General features: G+C 44.4%; 1 non-coding gene across 1 annotated transcript; it reads left to right on the top strand.

Annotated features, from left to right (window-relative positions):
* The first annotated feature begins 14,119 nt into the window (after positions 1–14,119).
* Positions 14,120–14,253, top strand: LOC142457592 (small nucleolar RNA SNORA42/SNORA80 family). The gene has a single exon (XR_012786297.1). It is a non-coding gene; the product is annotated as a small nucleolar RNA SNORA42/SNORA80 family (small nucleolar RNA).
* The last annotated feature ends 252 nt before the right edge of the window (positions 14,254–14,505 follow it).

Here is a 14,505-nt window from a genome sequence, read left to right as displayed (position 1 = left end):
AAAATGATAACTTCAGGCTTGAATTTTTTCTTCAGTTCTTTCAGCTTAGGAAAGGTAGAGTGTGATATTTTCTTTTTGCTTTCTAACTCCAAGGCTTTGAACATTCCATTGTCATGCTCCACTCTGTCTTCTCCGGTTGCCCTTGGAAATCCTGTCCAGTACGTGTGCATCATCACTTCTTCCCTTCATTTTAGCTACTCGTCCTTCAAGAAGTTTCAGAGTCTCTCACACAGTCATTTTGCTATTTTATTTCTTTCATTTATTTCGATGATATTTTTATTTCCTCTTGTGTGATGTCTTTGATGTTTCCCACAACTCACCTGTCTTCAGCCATTAGTGCTCACTGTATTCAACCTACTGTGGAGATGATCTCTTCATTGGTGCAAGCAAGTTGGAAAACTTGGGGTGGAGGGGTCATGAAGGTAGTACTAAAGATCAGAGACAGAAAAGTAAAATTATTTCTCCTTGCCCCAATCCTTCCTCCTCCAGAAATTCCCACTGTAGTAAATCTCACTCCCTCCACCCTGTGTTCATAATCGGAACCATCCACTGACTAGTCCTGGAGTTCAGTCTATTTTATTTCTCAGATTTCTCTGGACTCATTTGTCTTCTCTCAATCATCTCCACTACCACTCCTCTCTAGAACGATACTAGATGGATGGAAATACTTTCCTTCCTGCCCTCCCATCGGAGGCCCCGGAGATAGATTTGGAGGTACACTCTACAGAGCAGTCAGTGTGAACTTATAAATTAGGAAAGCTGATCCCACCACTGTTTAAGCAAAACCCTATCTAGGCTTTCAATTGTTCTTGAGCTAAAACACCCCGCACGTTAAGCTTGACCAACTGGACACTAAGGCCTTGGGAACCCCACCCAAGAACCTTGTCCTTCAAATTCACCCAACTCCAATTTTCCTCACCTCCTTTCCCACTTCTCAGTGCACCAGGCTTCTCCTGTCCTGGCCCTTCACACATGATGTTCCCCTTTTTTCCACTGATGACTACTCCTCTTTCAAATGTTGGCAAGGATGTCCCTACCCCTTTTCTCAAATTAAAGAAAGTTTCCTTAGTGACCCAAAGACTAAAGTTCTCCTCAGTTCCACAGGAGACATTTGACAACAGATAGTGGCTATGGTTGCCCAACATGATGAAAGAAATTAATGCCACTGACCCCTATGTGTAAAGAAAATATTGACATGGCAAAAATTTTCATTAGATGTGTTACATATACATATATTCACAACAAAATTTAAAAGATGCGCTTAAGTCATTAATTATATTATTATCTACCCGGGCTTTCAATAAATTATAAACTCCCTTTGACTACTTAATTGGAATGGTGTCCCACACACTGTAGAATACGTAATGACAAAACAACCCATTGTTATCAAGTCCATTCCAATTCATAGTTATCCTGTACAATAGAGCAGAACTGTCTCATAGGGTTTCTAAGGTAATCTCTATGGAGGAGCCATGGGGCTTAGTGGGTTGCATGGTATCCTGCCAACTGCAAGGTCAGCAGTTCAAAACCAGAAGATGCTCTGTGGGAGAAAGGTGAGAAGCTATTTTGCTACCATAGCAATTTACAGCCCCAAACAAAACAAAAGAAGCAGGGGAAGGTCTACTCTGTCCTATAGAGTCACTCTGCGTCAGCATGGACTCAATGACAATGAACTCGAGTTTGGGTTTTTTTAGTTTAATCTTCATAGAAATAGACTGTTATCTCTTTCTCCCATGAATTGACTAGTGCGTTTGAACCACCAACCTTTGCCTTACAGCTGAATACTTAACCACTATGACACAAAGGCTCCTTGTTGGATGCATAGTAGTCTTAAGAAAATGTTGATGAAAATGATTAAGTGAGTGAGTGAATAAATGGGTGAATGAAGACCATGATAGAAAATTTGCTTTTCCTAGACCTCCATTCACTAAGAAAATTCTTATGTCAACCCAATCTTCAACTGTTGGCTCCAAATGCAAGACTTCCAATGAAAAAAAGGGTATTCTGTGCAGCTAAGAGAGTAGCTTTAGAAGAGCTGTTCAAACGTTAGAAATATCAATGAAATATATGGATTAAATACAGAGTTATATCTTACTTTTTCAGCCAGGGATTTTCATCTCAAGCAATGGAAGTTGCTTCTAACTTAGCATGATCTTTCACAATTTAAATTAAATAGAAAAATAAATCTCTCCGAAGAGTTTCAGGTGTTTCTTCTGAGGTGCCTCTGGGTGACCTTGAACCACCAACACTTTGGGTAGCAGACAACTTTCTGATATGAAAACCTCACTTTATTCATGAGGAAACAGAGGGTAAAATCATGAAGGGGATTGTCCTAGAATTTCCATGTAGGTCAATGAATCAGGACAAGAATGCAGCGTTACAGGTTGATGCTATTTTTCATAGTAACACGCTGTGCCCAGTCCTGCATCCATGACCAAACTACGAAGAGTTGTTGCTTTTTTAACATATTAGCATTTAATAAAATGTTTTTGGATTCAGGGTTGGCAAACTTTAGCCCAAGCACCAAAGTCAACCTGCCACCTGTTTCCTTTTTCAAGTATTATTTTATTGGGACACAACCACACTCAATTGTTTTCGCATCGCCTGTTATGTCTTTCATTCTACAACTGCAGAGCTGAGTACTTCCCGAAAAAGACCTTCTGGCTTGGAACACGAACAATATGTACCCTCTGACCCTTTAGAGAAAATGTTTGCGGACTCCTGATTTTGAATTTGGGGAATTATGATCTTTCTGTATCCACATGCTTTTTAATATTTCAAAGGGTTTCCCAAGGCAGTGAAGCATCTGTGTGTCTGTCTGTGAGTTATTAAATGACAGTAGCACTCATTCACCCACTTAGAGAGTCCTCGTGGTGCCCCTGCTGTCACGCCATCACACCACAGTTGGACACAGATTTGTGTAATGCAAGCTCCTCAAACACCGCTTCGGGTAACGTAAGCGCAGATCTGCGTTCCAGCATCACATATGCAGGGCAAACACATAAACTTGACACAATGGTTGTTTATTCATCCCCTTAACTCATCGGTCTGCTTCCCATCCATTGTCACAGAGCCCAGGGTTGAATGCAACAGTATAAACTGACCTGGGTTTTGCACATAAAAATCGATGTAAGTACCAGATCTTATTATTTTTCACTAGTCAAAATCTGGGAGTTTTCCCATGCCTAAGTAACATACAAAACCAATGTTCCAAGTCCATCTTTCTCCTCTTTCCACCAGCCTCCAGAGTTACGTTCCAAGGATGAGGAGTAGGGGCTAGATTTTATTGAAACAAAGAAAGGAGGATGCTAAGTGGGGACAGGTATGGTTTACTAAAATTTAGTCACTAAACAGTCAATGGGAGTCACGGAGTCACAGAGAGCTAAGCTCTGGACTGCTAACCACAGAACCAGAGGAGATACAAGCCCACCAGCCACTCCATGGGAGTGGTCCTTTTGGTTTTGCTTTTTGGTTCTTTTGGTTTTGCTTTTTGGCTCCCATGAAGATCTGCAGTCTCAAGACCAGTAGGCAGCAGTTCCAGTCTGTCCTATAGAGTCACTAGGAGTCAGAATCGACTCTGTGGCAATCAGAGGGGGTAGAGTGTGCAGCTGGTTGGAAGGAGAGGATTCGCCCAATGCTATCTTTTTGGACACCCTCATCACCACCATCCGCTTTTTCAGGTTGCTGTAAGAAGAGAGAGACAGGACCTCTGGTTCTATGACACCTGGGAAGAGCAGTCCCTGGAAGCATTTAATTCAGATGCATTTTATCCATCATGTACAGCATTCTCTTTGGACAAAGCATGGACTGCAAGCTCCAGCCCACAGGTTCAAATTGTGGGGGAGAGTTTTCTTAAATGGAGGTTAGAAACGTGAGCCACTCTGAGCAAGGAAGGTGCAGAAACTCATTATTGTTTTTGTTTGTGTTTTCAGCTGCCAAGAAGTTGGCCCCAACTCACAAAAACCCCATGCACAGTGGAAAGAAATGCTACACGATCCGATGCCACCTCCATGATCCATTTTAGATCCGGCCCTTGTGATCTGCAGGGTTTTGAGAACATGACACGGAGGCCACTCAACATGGTGGAGGTTTATTGGGGAGGTGAACAGGTCACAACAGGTCAGGCAGTCTTTGGTCCACAGCAGTGTGTCATCTAAGCTGACAGCCAATTCGTTCTTGGATCTTCAGTCACTCAGCCACATGGTCCCTCAGCCAGGCAGCCTGCCCACTGCTTTGCCCTAAAGCCACCTTGTCTCTGGACCCAGTACTGCCGCTCCTATGTTCTGGTGCTTCTGGTTTCAGCACAACCTGCCCTCTGCAGTCTCCGCTGCCTCTGACAGGAAGGGGTCTGGGAAGAATGTGCCCACTGGTGACTCTTCTTTGAGAGTCCCACAAATCTCCCTCCCTCTTCTGGAGCAATGTATTCTTAGAGCCAGGCAGATGGTAAAACTGAGCGATCCCTGACTTGGAGTCCACAACACCTTATTTGCATGGTCCCACATGATAGTTTGCCGAGAGTGACAGAGAAGTAGCTAGAAGAGCCAAACGTGATTAAGTCCCTGCACTGCGAGTTGTCAATGGCTGATTTTTGGAAATAGTTCAATTGCCCTGTCTTCCTAGTTTGTCTTGATCTGGAAGCTGCGCGGACATCTTGTCCCTATCACAGCAACACACAAGCCTTCACTGACCAATCAGTGATAGCTGCACAAGAGGGGCAAGGGCCAAGAATGGAATCAGAGGATTTCACATGGAAGGCAAGAATTCTATCTCTGGACTACCAGTATCCCTACAGAAATTCCTTCGGCTGGGCAGCAGCAACCTGTGGTACCCGCATGAGTGGGATTGCCACCCCATCATGACAGGAGCTGGCAGGGCTGGTGGCTTAGAGAGGAAGGCGGGGGCTGGGAGGGTTACTTCGATGGAGTGAAGAAAAGTGACCCTTTCTTTGCCCTTGGCAGACCCTGCATAATGAGCTTACTGTGTAATCCTTGCCACTTGTCCGGGGAACAACCTTATCAGGGGACAGGGAAGCATTTTACATTCAGATCTACCGTAGGCATTATCTCCCAGCTGTGCCTGTTAATTTCATTTTCCGAGATGGGGATTTGCAGCCACCTAAAGAGAATAGACACACGAGGCCAGCCCTTGCCAGCCCCAGGACCTCTGGGTACCCACATTAATGCATGAACCCTGCCACGCACTGGGCTGTGTCTCCTTCCCAGCCCCCACCTGCTTCCACAGGTTCTGAAGAACACAGAAAGCCCTGGGGAGGCATGTGGGCACTCAGTCAGCACAGCCATGGGTTCCTGCTCTTTTCTCGGCCTATTTCAGTGAGTTCTAGTCATTCGTGGTGCCATTTGAGATACCCCCGGGCCCGAGTGCTAGAGGAGAAATGCCAAGATTCAGCCATCCCCCTAACTCAGGAACAACAGCTGTGAGCATGGCCTAGCAGAGGGCAGTGTTTCCTTCTGGTGTGTATAGGGTCACTGTGAGTCAAACCAACTGGACAGCAGTACCTAAGGACAACTAACTCAGAAGTATCGTGTTGCCCTCATCAGGCCAAATGCCCTCATCTGTAAAGGAGGGTGAGAGGTAGTGAAGCTGAGCTCCAGAGCTACCTTGCACCCAGGACCACCACAATCCTGACATCTGTTTATATGAAAAAACTCAGAGCCAGGGCATGACACTTGCCTTAACTAACAGGGATTGTGGAGCGGGAAGGGACAGAGGTGGTAAATTGAGGGGCGCAAACTATGAAATGTAAGGCAAATGTTGAATCTGGGTCTGTCACTGGGCATTTGGAGAGAGAGCCTAGTGAAACCAAGATTGAATCAATGACTGCGAGGGTGAAGATTAAACGGAAGGATCTTAAACCCATGGGATCATGCTAGGCTGCGTCAATCCCAAGAGGTAAGTTGTGTCACAAGGATTGTCTTCGGTGTTCACTAGGTTGGACTTCTTTGAGAAGCTACCAGTTTCGAATAGCTAAGTTCCAGTTCTCCTACGATCCTTATGATTTGGGCAGCCTTGATCAAGCCGTTTCTCATCTGTACAATGAGGATATAGATGAGAACTCGAAAACTCAAGGACCAACTGGGGCTTAGAGATCATCAAAAGGGCCAAGTTTAACACAACACAGAGTGGTAGAGAATGGGATAGATGGGGAATTGATTGCAAGGCAGAGGAGAAAGCCACTAGCCATTCTGAATGCACCATGTTGAAATGCAATGTGGATTATAGAAAGCTTTGCCAAATGTATGGTTTCTTAAGAGAGACTGGGCATCTTGGTAAAACCCCCTGCCTCAAAGGTTGACATTGGATCTCTCCTTCAAGCAAATCAGGACAGACCAAAAGTAGATATAATCCTGTGGGTAAAATGTAGCATGGCCGGCAATTCTGCAATCTCTGGAGAATGTAATTGCTTAAGCCCCTCTCTGTTCTGGTGGTCTTTGTTTCTCTTTGCTGCTCCACGGGACTCAGGCAATGAAAGAATCCTAAACTTTGGAAACAAAAGTACTGATGGGTTTGAGAAATTCCAAAGTAAGAGAATTTGAACTTTCTCAGATCTAGAAGTTTGTAACACAATGTCCGGCAAAGCTACTGAGTCCATCGCCGCACAGATACTGCACATTTCCCTGGTTTGTGTGTTTTCACAAAATGCAGTACAAAGGCATGTACATCTGCTTAAGAAGGTGCACAAGCAAGCAAAGAATAAGTCCAAGAGAACAGTGGACAGAATGGCATCCAGCTCCCTGTTCTGCTGAGGTTCTGCAGAGAGAGGCACAGCTGGGGCCGCCAGGACCACGTATTCAATTCAGCTCCCTCATGAATCTTGACCCAACACTAGGGATCTCTCTTTAGGGGAGTTGACCTCTGGACCATCTGCACTAAGTCTAGAAGGGCAACATCCACAGGGTGGGAATGTGGTGTCCCCATGCAATATTTGAGATTAGATCTTAGACCCACCAGTCAAGGCTAAACCTACAATAGGCCCTCTATAATTTACTGGGAGGAGCCGTGGCAGTGCAGGGGGTTCCGAAGTGGGCTGCTAACAGAAGACTAGCTGCTACACAGGAGAAGAAAGCAAAGCTTTCTATTCCCATAGTGATCTACAGTCTCAGGAGCTCACAGGAGCAATTCTACCCTGTCTGTGTCAGTCTGGGGACATTAGAGAAACAAATTCACAGAAACTCATGTATAAGAGAGAGTTTTATATAAAGATTAAGTGTGCATCAAGAAAACATCCCAACTCCGTGCTACCCAAGCCCACAAGTCCAACATTAACACATATGTCCAACACCAATCCACAAAGTCCTCCCCCATCTCTTTAAACACACACAATGATGCCGACTGCAGGAGGAAAGCCGAGTCAGTGAATGTGTAAGCATCTCAGCGCTGGCAGGGGTCTCCACATGGGTGCTTCAGCACTCAGGGCTGCATTGAGGTAGGTCCATGTGGCTTCTCCTCAGGGATGTCTTGCAGGAAGTCAGCCTTGCCAGCTAAACAGGGTACTGGCTAAGGCAGCTGCACCCTGGTCCTAGCATCACAAAGCAAGAGACCCGAGAACTGGAAAGGTGAGGTTCACTGAGTCATTTATCCCACTGCCCTTCAATTAATCCCACATGTGTTGATCAGCCAGGTTGGCACAATCAACTAACTGCCTCACTGTCCAAGGGGGCCACTGGGAGTTGGAATGGATTCAATGGCAGGGAGTGTTTTTGAGTTTTTGAGAACATTTGCTGGGAGTCCTTGCGTGTGATGCAAGTGGTTAACACTTTCAGGTGCAGACCAACCAAATAGAGATTCAAGTCCAATATGCACAGGCACCTCAGCAAAAAGGCAGGTGATCTAGCCTGGAAAAGACCAGTCCCTGTAAAAATGGGAGAAGTTCTACCCTGCAAAACACACAGTGACCATAGGTTTGGATCAAGTCCACAGCCAAGGGTTTTTGCCCTGGGTTCAGTCGGTTACTCAGCAGGCATTGATTCTGACTAACTTGAGTGTTTACATTGCTTTTCCCATTTTAAGGGTGAGAAATCTGAAGTACAAACTGTTGAAGCATGTTAAATAACTTGGCCACAGTTCACCAGAAAAAGCAGACGAACCAGGTCCTCGACCAAAGCAGAACCCCCAGGACCCAGACTCGTGAGCAAAGAGCTTCTTCCAGACCAGAGAGGAAAGCTTTCCCCAACGGATGGTCCAGCCTCCTACTCCAGCCTTCCCTCCCCACACGCGACCTCCATCATTCACTCTTGTCATCTGGAACTCCAACAGCAAGATGATAGAGGCAGGTGCAGGAGGCTACTCTCACCACAGAGTGGATTGAGGGACAGCAAAAGCCAGGTGGAAATGCAGCAACCCCCGTACAATGAAAAATGTCACTGGTCTAGAGGCTGATCGATAAGAGGAGCAAGGGTTAACCCCCGCCCCCCGAAAAAAAAAAGCCAGAATTTAAGCCAAAGCTCTGGCTCAAACCTAAATAATAGGTTGTCATTCTTAGTGACCATCCAGTGAGCCACGTGGACAGGAGGAGGCAATGGGCCCATCATTTTCCTGGTTGTTGGCATGCTTGAGTTCATTACTGCTTCTATTTTGTCCATCCAGTTTGTTGAGTGTTGCCCTGTTTTTCATTGGTCTTAGTCTGTGTGGTAGTCATGTCAACATAAAAGTGTAGGGGGGAGGGGTATTCAACCTTCAGCCTGAAGGTGTCTCTTTGTAGGCATGGTCTTCTCATAAACAGGGCCCAGGTGAGGTAGCTAGTTTATTGTACCAACCTGGCGGATAAACACATGGGTTAATTGAAGGATGGAGGGATTAATGGCTTGGTAAGCCTCACCTTTCGAGTTCTCAGATCTCATGCTTTCTGAAGGTCAGACCAGGGTTCAGTTGGATTAGCCAGTTCCCTGCTTCAGCTGACAAGGCAAATTTCCTGTAAGACATCCCTGAGGAGAAGCCACATGGACCTACCCCAATGCAGCCCTGGGTGCTGGAGCAGCCGTGTGGAGATCCCTGCCAGCGCTGAGGTGCTTACATGATCACTGATTTGGCTTTCCTCCTGTAGTCAGCATCACTGTGTGTGTTTTGTGAGATGGAGGAGGACTTTGTGGATTGGTGGCAGACATATGGGTTAATGTTGGACTTGTGGGCTTGGGTAGCACGGGGTTGGGATGTTTTCTTGATGTGCACTTACCCTTTCTATAAAACTCTCTCTTATACATATGAGTCTCTGTGGATTTGTTTCTCTAATGTTCCCAGAATAACACACCAGGGAACCTTCCTCTCTCTCTGCCTAGATCTTCCTGCTTCCTGACCCTGAGAGCCCTGCGATGTTTTTCCCCAACTTTGGATCCACAGGCTTTTGCACCCGCCTGCCTGTGGTACTCCTATATTCTGCATCACTGCATGTGACTGAGTCTGAAGAGGGACTTAGGGACTTGAGTTGAATCGATATATAATTTCTTCTTTATGTGAAGCTCTCTCTTACACATGTATGAGCACTACCGGATCTTTTCTCTAGTCAACTTGGGCTCACACAGTCTGGAACTTCAGTTGGAACATATTCACCATGAGCGATCCTCTTGATATTTACTGGTGACGTAGCCCCCAGCATTACACCACACAAGTCACTCTGGCATACATGACAAGATGATAGATGGTGGTGGCATAAATAATTAGATGTAATTAATTTTCAGGAGGTTTGAGACATTTGTTTGTTGGTTAGTTGTTTTTCTTCTTTGTTTTGTCTCTGCTTGGCACAAACTGTCCATATAAAAGCCAGCGGGGTCTATCTGTGGCTGCCCCTGTGCTAATTACCTTATGTATGCTTCATCTAATTTTTCTTCTATGTAATGAATGTTCTTCCCATTGATCTGATAAAGAAACTGAATGTAGAGAGGGGAGTAACTTATTTAAAATGTCCCAACTATTAAACAGTTGATCAGGGATTCAAACTCAGAGAGTTTTCCTCCAGAGAATACACTCTTATCTAAAACATTATTCTGTCTCACAAAATAATACAGCTAATATTTATAGAGTGCTTACCACGTACAAGCAAAGGTGCCCCAGTGGCACTGTGGGTTAGACATTGAGTTGTTAAGTACAAGGTTGGCAGTTCAAATTTACCAGCTGCTCTGTGGGAGAAAGATGGGGCTGTCTGTTCCTTTTCTGATTTGCAGACTCAAAAGCCCTGTTAGGACCTCAGTGAGTTAGAATCTACCCAATAGCAGGGGGCATGGATTTGTAGTTATGCACAAGCACAGTGCTAAGTTGTTCATTTTCAGTATGTGCAAGCGTTGCTTAGTCCCTTCCTTCTAGTGTGTCATGTAACTCATAATAAAACCCAGCCCAAACTCACTGCCGATTCGTAGGAGCCCTGGAGGACAGGCTAGAAGTGCCCTGTGAGTTCTCAAGACTGTAATTTTTTATGGGAGTAGAAAGTTCAGATTTTCTCCCAAGGAATGGCTAGTGATTTTGAATTGTTGACCTTCCAGATCAGAGCCTAATCCATAACCCATAATAAAACCTATAAAAGGCTTTCAATTATGAGCATCAGTTTACAGATAATTTTAGACTAAAAAGTCTCCAAATATTATTTGCCCAGAGACACAGGCTTAGAAAGCAGCTGGGTTGGGAGTAGAAAGCACACCAGTAGACTTCAGACGCCCACCTGCGCTGGTTCTACCCAAGTCAGTTGTCATGGAGTGAAGCACGGTTATGGAAACCCTGTGATATTGGAGCAGAAATGTGCTCGGAAGGGTTTTTAATGGCTGGTTTTCAGGAAGTAGATGGCCAAATATTTGGCTGAGTTACCTTGGATGGATTCCAACCTCTCAGTTTTCAGACGAGTACCTTAACCATGTACACTACCCAAGGGCCCCCTGATCCCAGCAAAAGCAAACAAACAAACAAAATTCATTGGCATCAATTAGATTCCATCTCTCCTAGAAACCCAGGAGGTCGTCCCGGTTTTTCTCCCGTGAAGTACCTAATGGTTTTGAACTGCCCACCTTGAGGTTAAGCAGTCCAGTGCCTAACTGACAGCCCCGTAGCTATGTTCCTTAAGTGCTTCAATAGAATGCTAAGAGAGAAAGAGATTGGAAGAGGAAAGACGGGCGGGAGTTCTTGAGAGGCGCGGCAAGAGAGAAATACTACGACCGAAAGCAGATGCGCCAAAGACATGAAGAGAGACACTGAGTTAGTTTCCACATGCTTCTAGTTTCCCCACACCCCAGTTGAAGATACTCCAATCCCACAGCCGCTGTCCCCTCCACTGTGGGGACAGAACCATTGTAAAGATCCTTACAGGTAGCTGCAGATATGTTGGGAAGGGCAGAAGGCTGTGCATCTGTGTGTGTCTGCCTGGAACCTTTTCTGAGTCCCTTTTGCATTTTTCAATAAGATTCAAAACCATAAATTATGTAAAGCCAGAAAGCTAAAAGGGCAGCCCCTTTCTGGAGTTCATTTTATGTCTGAAGTTCAGAACGCTTTTAATGACATAATTGCAAAGGCAAAAATCTATTTGAGTGAAAACTTCCTTTGGAACGCAGAATTAATTCCCAGACAGTGGTGCTGTGTTCTTCTCTGTGTCACCAGGGCTTGGGGGGCAGAGGGGGCGGGGGGAGGAAGGACAGGGAGGGGGCGTGGCCTGAGAGAGCATGAGACTTTTTGCTAAGCCTTTGGAGGGCTTCTCCTGCCATCCTGGACAAAATGCAGTTCCATTTTTCTTTGGAATTTAAGCCGACGGGTCTTGAAGAGAAGGGATGTGATGTTAAAAATGAGCAATGTCTGGCCCTACTATGAGACATGATGCCCCTCAGTGACTAAGGGCGATACAGGGGACAGCACCGGAGACACAGTGTGGGAATTGCACCTGACCTGATTCCACCACACCGAGGCAAAGCACTGGGGGAGTGCAGCGGAACAGCAAGGGAATGGAGTGGCAAGGTCCCCAGGGAATGCCGAAAGAGGACTTTGGGGCCAGGGCGTGGTGCCCCAACAGACTGGACTGGAAAACGCTCCTAAGGGCCAACAAACTATCCTTGAACGAACTACAAGCCTTTCTTTTGTGAAAAAAAAAAATGAGCAATGTTTTCCTGTATCCTAGTTTCTTACGTTTTCAAATACCTGGTATTTGCACGTAAGAAATTGAAAGAGTACCAAGCGAAAATATTTTTAAAAAACCAAGAGGTTATAAAAGGCACACGGTGAAAATCTAATCTTTCTCTCAACTGTATCCCTGACATTTCTGTTCTGCTGCCCATAGGCACAATTTTTTTTTTTTTTTGCAATGTCCACCATGTCACAGCAGTCCTCCCACACCCTCTGCTTCTCCCACTTCCATCCGCTCTTCTTTCCTGCCTTCTGAAATGAATCCCTGGGGCAGGAAGGCCTTTCTTATTTCATACAGTTAACTTTTCCAAGGCGGTCCCTGAGACTAAGGTCCCTCCAGAAGATGGATTAACACCATGGCTGTAGCAATGGGCTCCAGCACAACACGGGACCAGGCAGTGTTTCATTGTGTCGTGCACGAGGTTGCTGACTATCGTGTACCTAACAAAACCTGTGTGTGTCTACAAATTGGTCCATGTCATCAACATTTGCAACTTGGTTATAGTAGAGTTCTTCTTTGTGAGGTTTGTCCATGGCTTGTCAAGTTTCTTCATCTTTTCAAAAACCGACTTCCAGCCTTATTTATTTTTTCGATTGGCTTTCTATTTTCGGTTCATTTATATCTGCTCAAATTTTTGTCATTTCCTTTCTTCTGCTGTTTCTTCTCTAATGGCTGGGGATGTTGGGTCAAAGTATTAATTTGTTGGGTTGTTTGTTTTTATGTCTGTTTATTGTTCTACATTATCCTGTGAGCACTGATTTTGCTGTGTGCCAAAACTTTGGGTATGCTGTGTTTTCATTCTCTCTGTAGGCAAGAAATTACTTTAATGTTTTTAAATTTTCTTCTTTTATCCAGCAATGTTTGGGTAGCATGCTCTTCCATTTTCAAGTTTTATTTCACCCCCTGATCTTCCTGTTATTGATCCGAGAAGACACACATTGTATCTTGATGCTTTTAAACATAGATGCTTTGAATTGATTGAGGTTTGCTTTGTGCTCGAACACATGTCTTTCTGGAGCCTGTTCTTCCAGCATTGGACTATTGGAGACCTGCTGTGCTGCTGTTTGTCTGGCTGCTATGTACATCTCTGTGAGGGCAAGGTAGTTAACTGTGCTGTTTACATATTCTGTCCCTTGGCTGGACGTCTTTCCAGTTGTTCTGCTTCTCATCAAAAGTAATGTATTAAAGGCTCCTAGTAATGTTTGGGGATTGTCTAGTTTTCGTTTTCTATTTTGTGAATTTTTTCTTTATGTTCTTGGGGCTTTTTCATTAGGTGCATAGATATTTACTGGGGTTATGTCCTATTGTTGAATCGGTACTTTAATCCTTAGACTGTGCCTTTCCATGCCTCTTTTGCTGGTTTTTACCTTGAAGTCTATTTTATTGGGACTTACTATTGCCACACCTTCCTTTGTTTCCCTCTATAAATGTCTAGATTGTTTCTTTTAATAAATTGTTTGTATTGTATATTAGATGAGGGGTTTACATTTCAGGCCATTAACTATGCAAGTACTTGTATATATGTTTTTACATCCTTCATTTTTATGTTATTTTTGTCTTTGTGCTGAATAGATGTCTCTGGTGGAAAGCATATTGATGTTCCTTAGTTTCTTTCCCATTCTGCTACTCTCTGCATCTTGACTGGTATGTTTAATCCATTTATATCAGTGTGATTATTGACAGGTTAGAATTTATTGCTGTCATTTTGCTCTCTGTGTGTGTTGCTTATGATTTATTTATTCCATGTATTTTTTCAGTGTTGATTTTCTTTTGATTATTGATTTTCTTAACATTTCCTTTGCTGCTATTATTTTAGTATTTACTGAATCTTTAGGGTCTTTATATTTTTTTCATGAGACGTTCTATTAATTTTGTTGTAGATTTCTTTTTAATTCATTGCTGTCTTCTCAAGTTTAAAAAAGTTCATTCTAAGAAATACCACGTGAATCAGCAATGTCTCTGGTCAATATGGACACCAAAGCAATAAAGAGCAAAACACAAATAGATACGGCATGGGTTTGGATTTATGGCAGGTCCGATCCCATGGGCCTCTCATAGTGTCCTATGCCAAAGCAAACTGTAACCCTGAACCATTGCCTGGCTTTACCCCATGGGCTTCAGGCACTGAAGCGGGTTGCACAGTGGGGGGGGGGGGGGGAAACCCAGATTAAAGCACACCCATGTTTATTGCAATGCTATCTAAAATGACAAAAAGATGGAAACAACCAAAGTACCTACCTGTATCTGCATAGATATATAAACTCTGATATATATGTGAGTTAGTTAGCTTATTGTGTCAACCTGGCTGATAAACACATGTGGGGTTAATTGAAGGATGGAGAGCTAAATGGCTCGGTGAGCCTCGCCTTTTGAGTTCTTGGGTCTCTTGCTTTGTG

Source organism: Tenrec ecaudatus, chromosome 9 (assembly GCF_050624435.1).
Source record: "Tenrec ecaudatus isolate mTenEca1 chromosome 9, mTenEca1.hap1, whole genome shotgun sequence".
Classification (NCBI taxonomy): Eukaryota; Metazoa; Chordata; class Mammalia; order Afrosoricida; family Tenrecidae; genus Tenrec; species Tenrec ecaudatus.
The sequence above is the reverse complement of the archived record's forward strand: the minus strand, read 5'-3'. Positions and strand labels throughout refer to the sequence as shown.